This window comes from Jaculus jaculus, chromosome 4, assembly GCF_020740685.1.
Source record: "Jaculus jaculus isolate mJacJac1 chromosome 4, mJacJac1.mat.Y.cur, whole genome shotgun sequence".
NCBI lineage: Eukaryota > Metazoa > Chordata > Mammalia > Rodentia > Dipodidae > Jaculus > Jaculus jaculus.
Genome location: NC_059105.1, coordinates 32,628,287 through 32,645,633, shown reverse-complemented (window position 1 = coordinate 32,645,633; position 17,347 = coordinate 32,628,287). Strand labels below are relative to the sequence as shown.

The window sequence follows — 17,347 nt, the reverse complement described above, 5'->3', positions numbered from 1 at the left end:
CTTTCACTCCTGGTCATCTTCCCCTTAGTGCCAGGAAAACAGAGCTCTGGTCACTCATTCTATTAAGGGCTCCTTATTTAGGAAACTTGGTTAGACCCATTGATCTGATTTCCAATCTGGTGCCAGCAGAACTGTGATAATGCAGCCCAAGAAACCAATACCTAGCAACTTCTTCAAAGATAAGGCAGAGAGATCTACACATTCACGTATGGGTTCATGCAAGCATGTGGTATTATTTTTGGGTACTATGTAAGTATTTTTTGGCTTTATACATCATGAATAACATATAACAATCTGATTCTTTTTAAAATAAATATTTATTGAAGCATAATATACATTAAGGACACAAATCCTAAGTGTATAGCCAAAAGAATTTTCTCAAACATTCCACCAGTTACCAACATCAAAATCAGCATTATTAGTACCAAAGAATTCTGCCTTATTTCTCTGCATGATCTGAGTCCCTAATCATGAACCTAACGTCTGTCATCATATGTTTGTGTTAGTTGTTTGCTTGTTCTCTGTAAATGGAATTAGATCATGTGTGAGCTTTTGTGTCTGCTTTTCTTTTTTTCTAAGTAGGGTCTCAGTCTACCCCAGGCTAACCTGGAATTCATTATGGAGTCTCAGGGTGGCCTCAAACTCACGGCGATCCTCCTACCTCTGCCTCCCTAGTGCTAGGATTAAAGGCATGCACCACCACGCCCGGCTATGTGTCTACTTTTTATACTTCAAATTTATCTCTGATATTTTCACCCGTGTTTTGCATGTAGGAAGTTTTTCTTTCATTTCCATTGACTGAATATGACACAACGTACTTAGCCATTGTAGTACTGGTGGCCAGTTCACGGTAGGTGTACCATTGTGAATACAACTGCTATGCATACTTACATTCATAGCTAAGCCCCTCCAGAATGATTACATTCAGGAGTGTATGAGAGCTCATCCTCACCAATAACTCTTGTGTTTTCATTTAGCAGTACTGTAGGTAAGTAGAGGCATCATTGTCATTACAGTTTTAATGACTATTTCACTGATTATTACTGCTAAGCACTTTTATCCTCTTGTTGGAAGATGTATTCAATTCTTTGGCTTATCATAAAGATTCAATCAATTGAAACAATGTGGTATTGGCATAAGGATAAAGAAATAAATCAATAGAAATAATAAAAATTCCACAGTTGTATGCTTACTTTACTTGTGTAATCATTCAGAGTCACAAAGGATATTCATATAAAAAACACATTTAACCCTCTACTTCAAATCACACTCAAAGATATATCCTAGGTGCTAGACAGACTATAGCTCTCAATTTGAAAAATAAGATATTAAGGGATTTTTAAATAAAGGATAATATCTTAGTTAATGTTGTGAGATTATTAAAAGAAAGATTGTGAAGACTGGTTCACTAAGAGATGCTGAAGTTGATTTCTTTCCAGGGGAGAGCTTGTTGGGGGAGGGGTTACTACGCCATGAAGGAGTACGGTGGTGTTCCAAAGTCAGAGAGAATCTTCAGCTCCAAAGAACAAGATGAGATGCTTCTTCTTAAAGGTTTCTGGGTAGAGGGAAGTTCCTCTCTGTGTGGCTCAGCCTACATTCTTTTTTTTTTTTTTTCTTTTTTCTAGTTTTTTGAGGTAGGGTCTCATGCTACCTCAGGCTTACCTGGAATTCACTATGTACTCTCAGGGTGGCCTTGAACTCATGTGATCCTCCTACCTCTGCCTCCCGAGTTCTCAGCCTGCATTCTTTTTTTTTTTTTTTTTTTTTAAATTTAATTTATTAGTTTTCTTTTCAGTAAATACAGGCAGTTAGGTACCATTATTTAGGCTCATCTGTGATCTACCCCCTCCCATTAGACCCTCCTTATTATTGAAAATGGGTCGTGCATTGTGGAGTTAGCCCCCAGTTATTAGTATGATAAATGTCTCTGAAAATCATGACCCAACATGTAACTCTGACATTCTTTCCGCCCCCTCTTCCGCAAGATTTCCCTGAGCCATGTTGGGTTCATTTTTGGTCTGCTTCAGTGCTGAGGTGTTGGGGGCCTCTGAGGCTCTGGCTCTCTGATTTGGTAGGAGTTGATTTTTCTCTGAATTGATCTCCTTCCCCTTTGTGCTGGTATCCATTTCACAGGAAAACATCATCCTTGCTTATTTCGCCAGTTGTCCTTAGTTTCAGTTGGGCCCCTTCTGAGGTATGTTGGGGCAGCTCCCTTCTTAGGATCTGCATCTATCTGGAAAAGAGAAGCAGATTCTCCAACGGAGAGTGAGTTAGCACCAAGAAAATTGAGATAACACTTACTTTTTTGATAGACAGTTTGATAGGTGTAGGCCCTCTTATACCCCGTGATTGATGGTAGCTTGATATTGTAGAGTGGGCTTGTGTTTGGGTATGGTTCTGACTTGTTTCCCAGCTCCAGCTAAGGGTCTAGTACCACTGAGTGGATCAGTTAGCCAAATCAAGAGCAATTGATTCCTCACCATGGCTGTGTACCACTATTGCACTTGTGTGGGTATCACATCCGGTTAATTGTTGCTACTTAGGTTAAACAATGTGTTGCTTGGACAGATCTTGGTCACTTCCCCCAGTCGCCTATGTAGCGCCTTCTGGCACTAGACACGCTGACTGTCTGGGGACTGACTCTCTCCTGGCTTCCAGCCATGTCATTCCATTTTACGTGTCAGCTGCGTATGGAGTCTTCAGCAATAGGGTCTTACCACTGGCCTTTGGTGGGTCATCAATTACTCTGACAGAAGTCTGTCATTGTTTTGGGAAACCTTGTAGGTTTCTTTGATCAAAAGCTCATTGTGGATTGTAGGCCCAAGCTGGAAGTGGGGGTTACAGGTCAGTGTCCACTAAGAAATTGAGGAAAAAGATAACTAATATACAAGAGTTAGAGAGAAGAGAGATAGAGGGGAGAGGGGGAGAGGGAGGGAGGGAAGATGTAGGAGATTTAGGTCAGTCTTGATCCTACCCTCTCCAGTGTCTTGTGGTTCAGGTGTTTCCTGTAAGGGACTAGTGAAGGTTCAGTCATTTGGTCTGTCTTTTAGGAAGTAGAATTTTATGGTACCATTGCCGTTGGGGTCCGGATTACTGTTTTCCACCCTTTGATTCCCTCCCCGCCCTCCCATCCATCTTATTGTCTAGTCCATGAGGTACTTGCTGGGTATGTAAGGCATCTTGGGCAAATTCAGGTTAGGTGTTGCAGATGAGTGAGACTATGTGTCGATTTTTTCTCTGTGATTGGGTAAGTTCGCTGAGAATGATCTGTTCCAGGTTCAACCATTTTTCCTCAAATTTCTTTATGTCGTTTTTTCTTACTGCTGTATAGAATTCCATTGTGTAGATATACCACATCTGTGTTATCCATTCTTCTAATGATGGACATCTGGGTTGATTTCAGCCTGCATTCTTGAAGCCAAGGAGTTTCTGGATGGGAACAAGGGGAAAATTCACTTAACAGAATCACTCTTTTCCAAGAGCCTATTGACATCACTAAGCAACACATTACTGAATTCTAAAATTTCTTTTCCTCAAATGGTACCATTTAAAGAACTAAAAGGCAGGCCACAATGCATACATCTAACAAAAGACTCATGTTCAGAAAGAATATTTTAATCAATGGATATTACTTTATAACATATGTATCCAAGCTCACATAGTCCGCTTCTAAGTGCTCATTGTGTGAGAGGGTACAACAGTGAGCACAACACTCGTACTTTGAGTCTTTTCTTAATGAATTACCAAGAAGTACATTCCTGAGTCACGGGACAAAGCAGAGAGTTTCAAGCCACAAAAGCCAATAAGAGAGTGGATCCTTCCAAATGGGTCTCCCCCCAGCTTACAAATTTCACTCTGTGCATTAGATCCCCTGCCTATGCAGTCACCCATTTTGGCTCCTTTTGAAAACCACAACACATCTTATCGTCATCTCAGGGAAATTTAAGAATTTTGATAAGAGATATAAAAGAACCTGAAAAAAATGTTCAGACAAGAGAACTCATCAATAGGAGACTGACAAGGCACATGAAACAAAATATTATGAAACCATTAGAAATGATAATGGGCTTCATGTTTATAGTCTTACATTAATAAAATAACATGTGAACAAACAATATTATATGACAGAAACATTTTAAATATAACATTCCATATTTGATGAAAACAGGAATCTCGATACATGTGCGTACACAGAAATGTCTTGAAAAATGCATAGCAATAAGTCTATCTTCAAGTACTGGGATTATGGAGTTTTCTTTCTTTTTTTACATATTTCTGCTTATAATATACACATAGTATTTCCACAATCAAAAGTAGTATAGCTACATTTTAAGATTAAGAAGTTTGTTGTAAGAAAAAGCTGATAATTTTGAAAATTCAAAAAAATTTAACTTTCTGTCAGCTTTGTCTCATTCATCATTAACCAGAAGAAAGAACTCCAATATTCTTGGTAGCTCAGATTTCTAAAAGAACTCATATTCATTGCATAGGTTTGACTTGATCAATATATTTTGTATGTTGATGATGGGTAAATATTGTGGAGTCCTTTGAGTAAGGAATGTGTGAACTTTAAAGCTCAATTGGCCATTTAAAGTTTTTCAGTTATTACTATAGGGAGAACAGATGCTGCTGCATTGTTTCAATCACAGTTATTGAAGTTATTGAATGTAAAATATACATTAACCTCACTTTCTGGTTTGTTAGTATAGTATCCTGAACCCAGCTGACTCTTTCTTTATAGATTCAAAATCTTAACATCAGGGATGGAGAGATGGCTTAACAGTTAAGGTGTTTGCCTGCAAGGCCTAAGGACCCAGGTTCAATTTCCCATAACCCATATAAGCCAGATGCACATGATGGCACATGCATCTGGAGTTTGTTTGCAGTGGCTAGAGGCCCCGGAATGCCCATATTCTCTCCCCCCCACCCCCCACACACACACCTCTTTCTTTTTCTCCTCCTCTCATAAATAAATAAAAATTAATTTTTAAAAAATCTTTAGATCAGAATTTAAACATTGTTCACATTGTACTTTACATTGTGTGTGTGTGTGAGAGAGAGAGAGAGAGCGAGAGAGAGAGAGAGCGAGAGAGAGAGTATTTTAAACATATAAAAGGCAAGGATTACATTCAGATTCTTGTCCGTTAGGTATAGAAGGCATGTGATCTTTGGTAACAATGCCTAATGTTTAGTCATTTTTATTTTATTTTATTTTTACAAACAAGAAGGCAACAAAATGTTTGGTTTATCAAGAGAAGTTTGAGTATGAAGTGGATGGTACACAGTAGACTATGTTCCCTTTGCTCCTCTTCAATAATTTCTTGAATTGAGTTTAAATGGATGTAGGAGTTTGGTGTGGATTTGTTCTGATACTTGTACACAAAAGGGAAAAGTCATGCCTGACTCAATGTGTTGCCTGCTAAGTTACATCTCTTGTCTGTAACTTTGGTGACAGAGATGTCTAATTCCTTGCTTCCTATCAGCAATTGGGCAAACCTTTAGGCAGGTGAACTGACAACATGCATCACATTTCCTCTGCACCAGCAATTCCGCTTTAGTAATTTATTTTAAGGAAATAATTGCAATGAACAAGAATGAACGAACCAGGATAGACACTGAAAGAGGTTTCTTTTTATAAAAAAAATATAACATTAACATGTCAGACACAATGTAAATGCTCATCGATGGTAGATTGACAAGGCACATTTGGATCATTCATAAAGCAAAATATTATGAAGCCATTAGAATAACAATGTACTCCTTATTTATAAAATATTATATGAACAAAGCATACAATAAGATGGGAACATTTTAAATGTAACATTCCATATTTGATGAAAGCAGGAATCTCTGCATATGCATACGTACAAAAATGTCTTGAGAAATACATAGCAATAAGTCTGTCTTCACCTAGTAGGATTATGGAGTTTTCTCTTTTTTACATATTTCTGTTTATAATATACACATATTACCTCTATAATAAAAAGTAGTACAGCTACTTTTCAAGATTAAAATTTTTGTTGTAAGGAAAAGTTGATAATTTTGAAGATTCTGAAAAACTTAACTTCTTGTGGGCTTTGTCTCATTCATCATCAACCAGCAACTTTGGTATTATTTCCACTGGGCTAGGTAGCTCTTTGTTGAGGGGATTGCCCCTTGTATTGGAAGATGTTTAGGTGAATCCCTGGCCTCAGTACACGAGGTGCCATCTATACACATCACTCCATCCCTCCAAATTATGACATCTAAAAAACAAAATGTGCTAAGTTGCCCCAACTAAGAACCATCATTCTAAATCACTCTAAAGAAATAAGAGCTCTGAAATGAAACCCTGTGTTTTCCTCTTACTGAATGATTAGACCTTTTTGCACTGACATTTCTTCATCTCAGAATAACCAAATGTTATAGATATCTTTTGATCCCGAAATCTAGAATTTTATGAGCTTGTAGAAAAATCTTTGGAGCCAAAGGAAAAGGGGTTGGCCCAGGATCACACAGAAAGCCAAAAGAACAGACCGAGATGAAGCTATAAAGCCAGGCATCCTGACATCCTATGGTCATGGGCGTATTTGTTCCTTTATGTAGCAACTATTGAATGTCTCCTATATTCTAGGCACAAAAAATACAGCAATCAAGGAGGTCCTGGATTTCATGGAGCTTACCTTCTATCCGGAGAAACAACCCACACTCATGGAGGTAATAACCAGGAGGGGAACAAGGAAGTCAGTTACTGGAAGGGTATAAGGAGAAGTAAGCACATTAGACAAGATGGTCTAGGAAGACCCCTAGGGGAGTGGATACTTGGACTAAGGTCTGGATGACAAACAGAACAGAGCTGGACTGAGAGAAGTAGCTAGGTAGAAGTGCTTGCTTGCCAAGCATGAAGAGTTAGTTGGCGCCCAGTGCTAAGGGGAAGAATGGAGGAGAAAGAGAGAGAGAGAGAGAGAGAGAGAGAGAGAGAGAGAGAGAGAGAGAGAGAGAGAGAGAGAGAGAGAGAGAGAGAGAGAGAGAAGAAGAAGAAGAGGAGGAGGAGGAGGAGGAGGAGGAGGAGGAGGAGGAGGAGCAGGAGGAGGAGGAGCAGGAGGAGGAGGAGCAGGAGGAGGAGGAGAAGGAGGACAAGGAAGAGGAGGAAAAGGAGGGGGAGTAAGGGGAGGAAGAAGAGGAGGAGGAGAGAAAGAGAAAGGGCATATCAAAGATCAGTAGGAAGATTGTCCCACGCAGAGGGAATTGAGCTGCAGAGAACTAAGAAAAAGAGGTTGGAACTAATATTAGTGAATATGTAGCAGCAGTATGGAAGAAAGAGTGTTACCAAAGGAAACAGTGCCATGTGACATTAGTAACAGCAAAAGGAAAAGGTTAGTGAAAAGATAATGTTTGATTTTTTTTTTTCCATAGCAGAATGATTATGGTGGAAATTAGATCCAGGAAAATTCCCTCATATCATGGCCTTTCTCCATCATACAATTGAAAAATTGTGTTTGGGGAAATTCTGGAAACAAATGCTCCCAAAACTCATCAAAGCCTTTCTATCGCCATTTAGTACTGAGAGAGGGATGCCAAGAAGATGTCTCCTGAATTGCTAAAGCAATAAATTGAGGAGATAATCTTCCTGGTGGTTGGCTCGGGGAGGGGGTGGGGAATGGGTCCAGCAGCTAAAATGATAACTAGATTTAGTTGACAATTTGCTCTGAGTAAAATGTCGAGCTTGTAAATAATTTAAAAATAGCCTGTCATTCAATTGCAGCATGTCCTTTAAGAAATTTTAATCGATGCAAAAAACATATCTCTCAGACACCAGCCTCTAACCCCTTTGAAAGCAGCTATAGGTCTAACAAAAACTGCGACCTGGGCAGGCAATGTGTGCAGCAGGTGACTAAAAGAATGACTTGAACTGAAACCCCAGAATCCAATATTATGACAATATTCTGCAGCCTGGAATTAGCTATTGTGGCACTACACGGTGTGGAAGCACTGGATTTGCTCAGCCCTTTCTGCTCAAGGGCACAGAGCAGCTGGGGGCTCCATGGGCTCCTGAGGGACGATCAACACACTTGTAAGCTGTGTGCGCCTGGGCTGCAAATGGACTGGTTAGAGAGTCTGTGTCCAAAGCTCATTATTACTGAGAAGAAAGGAAGGAAAGGAGGATGGAAGGGGCCATAGCAACTGTCTGAAGTCAGGGCTCGGTGTGACTTTGAGAAGGAAAATGGTTGCCACAAGGCAGGGATGGTGGGTATGTGGACCCCCATAGCTACGATTAATCTAAATTCACATGGCTTTCTACCCAGCATCCATGTCGCAGAGGAGGAGAGGAGTAGAGCTGGTTCTGGGGACATATCCAGTGTGTCACCTCACCCGGGTCTGCTGCCTTCCCTGTGGGGACCGCAGGAACAGAGGCAACGGTGTCCTTGGCGCCTCGCAGCCCGGCCCCAGCCAGCTGCCTGGGTGCACCCCCAGAGCCACCTCTGACTCAGCCGAACTTTTCCTCCAAGGAAACCAATCACTGTCCGATTCGCAGTGCCAGGAGATGCAGCCACGGAGCCAAGGGCAAGAGCAAGCCCTGTTCCCTGAGGTTGGCACTTGGATGTTTTCTGCTGGAATCTAGAATCCATTTTTTCCTTTGTCTTTTTGTATTTTTAACACTGACACAGATTATGAAGATATCTTTCCAAACTGCCAGCGCAATTAGAGAATGTGACACCCCCAGAGAAATTAACCAAATTTGACTAGATGTTTAATTTTTGATGAATGGATGATCACTTATAACCAGAACATGTATGTATTGATTTTTATCCCTCCAATCGTACATGCTTAAATAATCTGTAGAGCTGTTAATCCTGGGTGGATTTAAAGATGATAGATAGTGATGCATTATTCATAAATGCTGTTCAGCAGGAGATCCACTGTACAACTGTTAATCTCTCACAATTTCATTTCCATATTCATCTGTTATTAGTTTATTTAAACCAGATTGCCAGAAATATTTAGAATGTTAATTTTTAACATCCGCCCTTATAATGAAATATCAATTCCTCCTTTCAGTCTGATGCAACCATGGAGACTGCGTGAGCTTGTTGCTTCTTTCTCTCCATCCCTGGCCCAGTTTAAGCATGAGCACGTGCACACACACACACACACACACACACACACACGTGTACATGTGGCTTGCCTCTATTATTGACTGTCAAATGGTTTCTAGCTTGTCTTTGTCTCAAGGTCAATCAGACTCAAGTTTTTTTTTTTTTTTTAACTCCATCTTGGAAGATTTCTTCATTGGTAAGCTTCTGCAAATTCCCTTGCAGAAATATTGAACCAAATCTGCCCAGGCTGCAGCCTCCTGGGGCCTTTCACTCAGGGCTAAATATAAATAAATACTCATATAGGACAGCTTTTGATGAAGCGTTAAAGAGCTCTTTGGTTTATATGGCTTCTAGATTCTCTATTTTCTCTTAACAATGAGCCCATGGTGGTAGAAAGGAATAGATTTGTAAATTGCTGCCTATGGACCTCCTGGGACTTAATGGCACAGGGCACAGAGGGAGCTGATCTTGGCAAAGAAAGCAAGATAAATAAAATTAACTACCATATCAAGTCCCTTTAAAATCTCAGCTGTCAACTCCCTCCAACATCTATGAATTTGGGAGCATGTTACTGACAGAGTGTCTCACCCAAATCCAGTAACATTGCTCCTTTCAACTTGGAAAGGGTCCCCAGGCAGCGGCCCCTACCGCAGGAAAGATGAGAAAAAGGTTTGCATTTTTTTCTTCTCTCTCCATTATTAAGTGTATAGAGGGGGGGCTAGTCACTAGCACTCCAGGCCAGCCAATAGTCACTGCCATTATGATTACACTTGGTATTATTTATTCCTAAACTATTCACCATATCATCCTTATAAATAAGGGGCTACATGTTTTAGTTAGATAACGTGTGTGTGTGTGTGTGTGTGTGTGTGTGTGTGTGTGTGTGTGTTTATGTGAGTATGGGTATACATGTCATGGCACATGTGTGGACAACAGAGGAAAACCTTGAGCAGCATTCCTTGCTTTTACCTCATTTGAAGCAAGCTTTCTTGTTGCTCCTTGCTGTATATGCCAGGTGATATGACCCACAAGCTTCTGGGGATCCTTCTGTCTCTGCCTCCCATGTCATCATAGCAGCACTGAGACTACAGTTGCCTACTACTGAATCCACTTGATCTGGGCGCTGGGGATCCAAACTGAGGCCCACATGCTTACACAGCAAGCACTGTAACTACGTGTCTCACCTCCCAGCCTGGGCTGGAGACTTTAAGAGGTGAATTGGCTGGTGAAGATGAGGGACTGAGCCAGGCGTGGTGGCGCACATCTTTAATCCCAGAACTCGGGAGTCAGAGGTAGGAGGATCGCCGTGAGTTCACGGCTACCCTGAGACTACATAGTGAATTCCAGGTCAGCCTGGGCTAGAGTAAAACACTACCTTGAAAAAAAAAAATGAGGACTGGCTTAGATCAGCAGCAATAAAACAAGGATAGGAAGCCTACAAACTTAGGGGAGGGTGCTTATCCTTCTCCTGGAGCTCCCCAAAGAGATCTGGCTTCTGTGGGTTCAGGAAAGAGGCTGACACTTCCTGATAGACATGAAAACTGTGAAGTTCCGTTCTCATCACAGGGGAAGACAGGAGACAGGCATGAACAATTCGGAAGGCTCACCTCCGCCGTGCCCTGTGGTCCTTGCACTGCACCACCTCACTGGATGTTCTAAACAACCCCTCGGGATGGGTGACATTATGGGCTCATTTTCAAAAGGAGTAGTGAAGTATTTGTCCACGCTGCTGCCCTGGGAAGATGCCCTGACGTAGCCTGGAAGCCACAGGAGACCCCTGTCCCTGCTGGGGTGGAGGTTGATCAGCCAACCACCGTCACGGTCTGGGGCCAGTCACTAGTACTCCAGTAGAACGTCAGCTTCTGGTTGTGTGCAGGTGGATGCTTTGAGCCCTGTGTCAATATTCAAAGCACTGCTGAACAAGCGGTCCAAGAAAGTCTAAAACTGCATGGATCATGAGGGAATCTGATGGCCAAACACCGTGATGTGTCCCACAACACCTGTCAGCCTGCACCCCCACAGACACCTTGTGAGGTCCGAGGAAATAACCTAAATGGGAGTAAACAGACCAGCTACTAGACTTTGAATTTTCACCCAACAACAGCCTTAAGCTGGAGTCCAGGCAAAATTTCTACTGTACTTCAGAGGAGCAAAACCATTACGATTCTCTTTTGGGTCATTGTTGATTCTACATAAGAAAAAGAAAATTTAGAAAACTGAGTCCGTAATTGGAACATAGCTCACTAAACATGATTTTTTAAATTCTTTTTGTTTGTTTATTTATTTTTCAAGGTAGGGTCTTACTCAAGCTCAGGCTGACATTGAATTCCCTATGTAGTCTCGGGCTGGCCTTAAACTCACAATGATCCTCCTACCTCAGCCTCCTGAGTGCTGGGATTGAAGGTGTGTGCCACCTTGCCTGGCTACAGAGAGAATGGGCACACTAGGGTCTCTAGCTGCTGCAAATGAACTCCAGATGCATGTGCCACTTTGTGCACATGGATACTGCAGAATAAAACTCAGGTTGTTAGGCTTTGTAGGCAAGCACCTAAGCCACTGAGCCATCTCTCCAGCCCTTGGTTGTTTTTTGAATTCATGAAGTTTTTCCACAGTGATTTGTTACTAACTCTGAATAATCCACAGAAAACCACAATCCTTACCCCAAAGGAGTTTCCATTCCACAATAGGTAAAATAGACATCATGCAAGTAACACCTGAACTCTGTAACTAAATAAAGGACCTACAGTGAGGAAGCAGAAGGGTTAGCATAATTCACACTGGAAGGGAATCTGATTCTCATGCAGTTATCATAACGATTACAATATTGTCCTCTCATAAAGAGCTGTTTGTATTTTCCAAGGTAGCAAAGAGGGGTGGTCATCCCTATGTCCAGATTCAGATCCTGATTCAGTGACTTGACCAAGGAGTGTTCAGACACATAAGAACCTCAGGACTATGCCCCCCCCCAAAAAAAGACCCCAGAAATCACTAGCTCTTTTCTGTCTGAATTTCTAGAACCATAAAAATTGGTCCTTGACACCAATAAAAATACACACTCGGGGGCTGGAGGGATGGAATAGCGATTAAGGCATTTGCCTGCAAAGCCAAAGGACCCAGGTTCAATTCCCCAGGACCCATGTTAGCCAGATACAAAAGGGGGCACATGCATCTGGAGTTTGTTTGCAGTGGTTGGAGGCCCTGATGTGCCCATTCTCTCTCCCTCTCTCTCTTTGTCTCTCTCTCTCCCACTGTTTCTCTGTCAAATAAATAAATAAAAAATATTTTTAAAACACACTTCGAAGCATCCTTTAACCAGATTCCATCTGGGCCCAGGTAGAAAGAAGCTGTGTTACAAATGTCTTTCCTCTTTGGGCCATACTTTCACTTTCTCTAACTGGTGGGTGTGGTGGTGTGAATAAAATGTCCCTCATAGGCTTAGGAAAAGTTGTGGAGTCTTTGGGAAGTTATCTTTGCTGGAAGAGATGTTTCACTGTGGAGTGGAGTGAGCTTTGGGGTGTGATTGCCCAGCTCCAGCCAAGTACTGAGGCTACTTCCTTCCTGCTGCTGTGAGGGTGTGATGTCCATCTCTCTGTCTGCTCTGCCATGATTTCCTACCACAACGGAGCTTCCTCTAGATACTGTTGCTGACATAACACTTCTCCTTCTGTCAGCTGCTTCTGGACGGGTGTTGTGTCCCAGCATTGAGTAACTGCTATAGTGGGAGAGGACTAGTGGGTGAAAGAGTATAAATGGGCTGCTTAAAGAAAGCAGTGAGAACTCAAGATGGTTCCCTACATCTTCCCCTCCCCTGACAAGGTCCTCTCCTCACTAAGCTACCATGCTATGTGGCGGTGACATGGGAGAGTTCTCTATAAATTTCAGCTTAAAAGGGCCAATACCCAATGTTAAATACATAAATTAAATCATTCTTTACAAGGCCTTTTTACAATTTCAAGCCATTTTCCCACCTAGAGCTGATTGGTAAATTAATTATTGCATTAGTAGTTTGTTGGTGACTTGTGTAAACAACATTCAAACACAAAACAAAAACAATTTGGCTCCAAATATTTGTTCACAGATTTTGAAGGCATTAAAAAGTACTTGTAATTGTGCAAAAAAAAAAAAAAAAGTTTTCAGTTTAGTTTCTTGCTTCCTTTTATCCTGGAAAGAGTTATAATTCATCCTCCATTGGTATGCAGTAATTTGTCACAGTTGTTTATATGGCGCTGGCTACCATTACGGAAGACTTTTTAGAAGTTAAACTGGGTCAGGGAAGGCCAGTTATTAATCAACTTTAATGTTGTAAAGTATATATATGTAACTAAGAAGACAAGTGCCATTTTTCATCCTTAAGCAGCTAAAAATATGAAAGGCAAAAATCTCATGGTAGATAAACATAACAAAACTTGCATACATTATATCCAGTCACCTTTGTTCTAAAAACACAGTTTCCCTTTTGTAAATAAATTCTTAGTCTAAAAAATGATGTCTATTGAAGAGAATATATTTCAGCGAGATACCTATACTCAAATTCTACATGAAAAATCTAAATTGGTTTCTTATGGGATTTAAGTTTTTTTGCACATGTGTATAGAGGATGTGTACATGCATGTGTGTGTTTGTATGTATGTGGGCACACATGTATATGCTATTATGCATGTGCACGTGAAGGGTAGAGGTTGATGTTAGATGTCTTCCTCCGCTGTTTCCTCTATAATTTATTTACTGAGGCAAGGTCTCTCTCTCCTGAACCCAGAGCTCACTGAGCTATTCTAGCCTGCCACCTTGCCCCAGAGATGCCTTGTCTAGAGTGCTGGGATCATGGGCAGGCAGCCACATCCACTTGCATTTATGGGGACCCAAACTCTGGTTCCTAAGCTTGTGTATCAAGAATGTTATCCAAAAACAAAAAACAAAACAAAACAAAAAAACAGAAAAAAAAAGAATGTTATCCACTGTGCCAACTCGCCAGCCCCTGCTTTAAGTTTTTTCTCTAAATATGCATATATAGGTTGCGCCTGGAAATTGCAATATATTAAAGCACCCATCTATACCAAGTAAGTTTTGTGAGAAACATATTTATATCTTCTTTTGCAGAAGCAATCTTTTCTAAACTCAAACTTGGCATAATTGACTGGGTAGGCTCAAGTGTAGTCATGAGACAATGAGTATTTTGGAAACCAGAGTATCTGAAACCAGTCATGAGCCTTAAAGTTGATGTTTCCTGGCCGCTGGGTCTCTGCCCCAAATGAAGTCACATGTAGGCATGTATATTAATGTGACACCAAGGCATACACAGGGGAGAGGCAAAGTTTTAATTTGGAAATCAAGAACTACCCAAATGTCCATGCACATGGAAGTAAATTGTGCTATTCACACACAACAGACTCCTACGCTGCAGTGACAGAACACGAATTACTGCTATACATGTGGATGGATGTCACAACCACAATATTGAGACCAAGAATCCAGGCACATGAGGCTCATGGTACATCATTTCATTTCTGTGTAGTTTACAAAAAGTGAGAGAAATCTCTGATGTTGGAAGTGAAGATAGTGGTAACCTTTGGGGAAGGGAAGCAGTAAATAGGAGGCATGGGGATGGGGGTGGGGAGGGCTTCTGGGATCCCAGTACTGTCCATGTCCTCATCTACAAATGAAGAAAGACTCTTCCACGACCTTCACAAAACTGATCTAGCTATACATATATGATATACATACTTTTTATATGTAAATTATACTTCAACAGAAAAATTACTTAAAACATAAAAGTAAAAAGGCATCTAAGAAGATATTCAGCTCCCTCCCAAGCAGAGCTGAACCTAAATATTACAGGGTCTCCTTTGTGTCCTCTGAAGGGGAAACAGCATCCTCCCTGTCCTTCAGAGACTCACACTGATGGAAGCTCGCCTTCCAAGGAAGAATAGTCATTTTTTTTTTTCAGACAGTTGTAAGCAAAACTTTGGAGTCAAAAAGAGGGGGATGTTTGTGGCCTCTGTGGGCCAAATTAGCACGTTTAGTTTGGACATAACCTAGTCAACCTAAATTAGGATTTCAAAGAGCTTGTGCATGGTTCTAGCGAGAATAGTCATTTGCCAAAAAATGTGGATAGCTTCACTCCTAGAAGAGATCATGTTGGTTTTGACAAAACAACACGGTAAGGAATAAACACATTCTTCTGCAATCTGCTTCCAACCAGCCCCAGATTTGAGAGGATGCTGAAAAAGTAATTTGAAAGAATTGAGAAAGGGAAAATTTCCTTTGATTTGTGTTTTTGTTTTTTTGTTTTATTTTTTTTTTAAGTACTAGGCTGGAGAGATGGCTAAGTGGTTAAGGTGTTTGGCTTCAAAGCCTAACAACCCAGGGTTCAATTCCCCAGTACCCATGTAAATCCATATACACAAAATGGCACATGTATCTGGAGTTCATTTGCAGTAGCTCGAGGCCCAGGCATGCCCATTCCCCTCTTTCTGCTTGCAAATAAATAAATAAAAATATTTTTAATGTACCAAACAGTGTATCTTGGCATGGTTCTCTTTGGAGAATGCAAAGCTCACCCAAGTCATTGCTTTGCTGGAGTCTGGAGTCACCCTGGGCAGCAGGACAGAGAATCTTACAAATGGAGAGAGCAAGGTCAGTGCTGAGTCTGGGATGGAACCAGAGGGAGATAAGCATTAATCCCCACTGAACACACTGGCTCTTTATAACTTTCTGAAAAGCATCTTGTCATTTTAAGAAATGGGCATGTAGGGGCTGGAGAGATGGCTTAGCAAGTAAGGTGCTTGCCTGTGAAGCCTAAGGACCCAGGTTCAAGGACCCAGAACCCATGTAAGCCAGATGCACAAGGTGACGCATGCACACCAAGTGATACAAATGCACAATGTGGCGCACATGTCTGGAGGTTGACTGTAGTGGCTAGAGACCCTGACATGCCAGTTCTCTCTATATATATTGCTCTCTCTCTCATAAAAGAAAAACAAAATAAATGTGTATGTAACTTTTCAGGCAGAAGTAAGGAAAGCCAGTGATAGTGAGAGAATTCAGGATTCTCTTGCCTCTCTGCTGTCTCATCATTCTCTAGGATCACAACCCTGGTCTCTGGGAAGAACACATTGGAGCTAATATGCTTAGTTCTTCTAATACTCTTGCTTCCATGCAACATTGTCTTTAGCTAATCACTTAACCTCTCCACACAGCAAAGCCTGTCAGTTATTAAATACTCAGAGGGACAGAATGAAGCTGCTTATTGCTCTGAGTATTTGCAAGTTTAAGTGACTGTCTTGAAGGCCAACCTTGCCTGCCAGGCCCTTCCTTCCCATCTACATGGGTAAGCCCTCTCAGGTCAGCCACAGCCCTGAGTCCTGTCCTCCACCAGTGGTGGGGTGTGGCACATACATCTCTAGAGTCAAGGGAGGAGAATGCTTGCTCTTCAAATCCTGTCATTTGGAATTAATATCCTCCAGCTAGCTCCTAGGCTCTTTCAGGGTTTTTTGACCTTCTGATATTTCCCTTTTCCTTGATTAAAAATTATTCTCTAAGAATTTCCTGTGAGATAAATCCAGATTTTTGAGGAGATGCCCAGTGCTCAGACATGATGAAGACAAACTTTGTCATGTGCTTTTATTGTTTGGGGGCATGAGGAAGAGCAGTTGGGTTCACTGACAACCCAGGAAGAAAAACATACTTCATACTAAAGTGTCAAAAGTTAAAGCTCACAGAAGACCAGTGAGACATAAAGAGAAAGCATTGCTGAGATTATAAATCAGACCAAGGGGAAAGTAAAATTTGATTTCACCCAAAGGACAATTACATCCACATTTTAAGGAGCACATCTGGGGTGACATGAGCCGCACCTGTAGGTCAAGCCCCTCCAGCACTCCCAGCAAGGCCAACCCAGTGTGGAGAAAATGATGCTTCTCTTAGTCAAGCATGTAATCACATATTTCCAGATGAGAGGCACAAAAATGATTAAAGCTTTGGGAAATTGGATCTGTATAGAGAGACTAATGGAACTGGCCTCCCATGTCCTCAAAAAGGCAAGTCTGGCGAAGGAAGAAGGCTCTCACCATGGCGAGTGAAGGAATGCACACAACTGGTGATTCAGGGGAGGAACTGCAAGACAAAGCAAGGTCATTAAAGAACAGACAGACTATCTATCTGCCACTTTCATCACTGCTGTGACCAAACATCAGACCAGGCGGAGGAAGGAAGGCTTGATTTGGGCTCATGGTTTGTGGATACAGCCTGCCATGGTGGGGAAAACGCTGCAG

At 41.4% G+C, this 17,347-nt stretch overlaps 1 pseudogene; it reads left to right on the top strand.

The window, feature by feature from the left end:
• Positions 1-1,472: 1,472 nt before the first annotated feature.
• LOC101608484 overlaps positions 1,473-17,347 on the top strand; it is a 137,410-nt pseudogene continuing 121,535 nt past the window's right edge.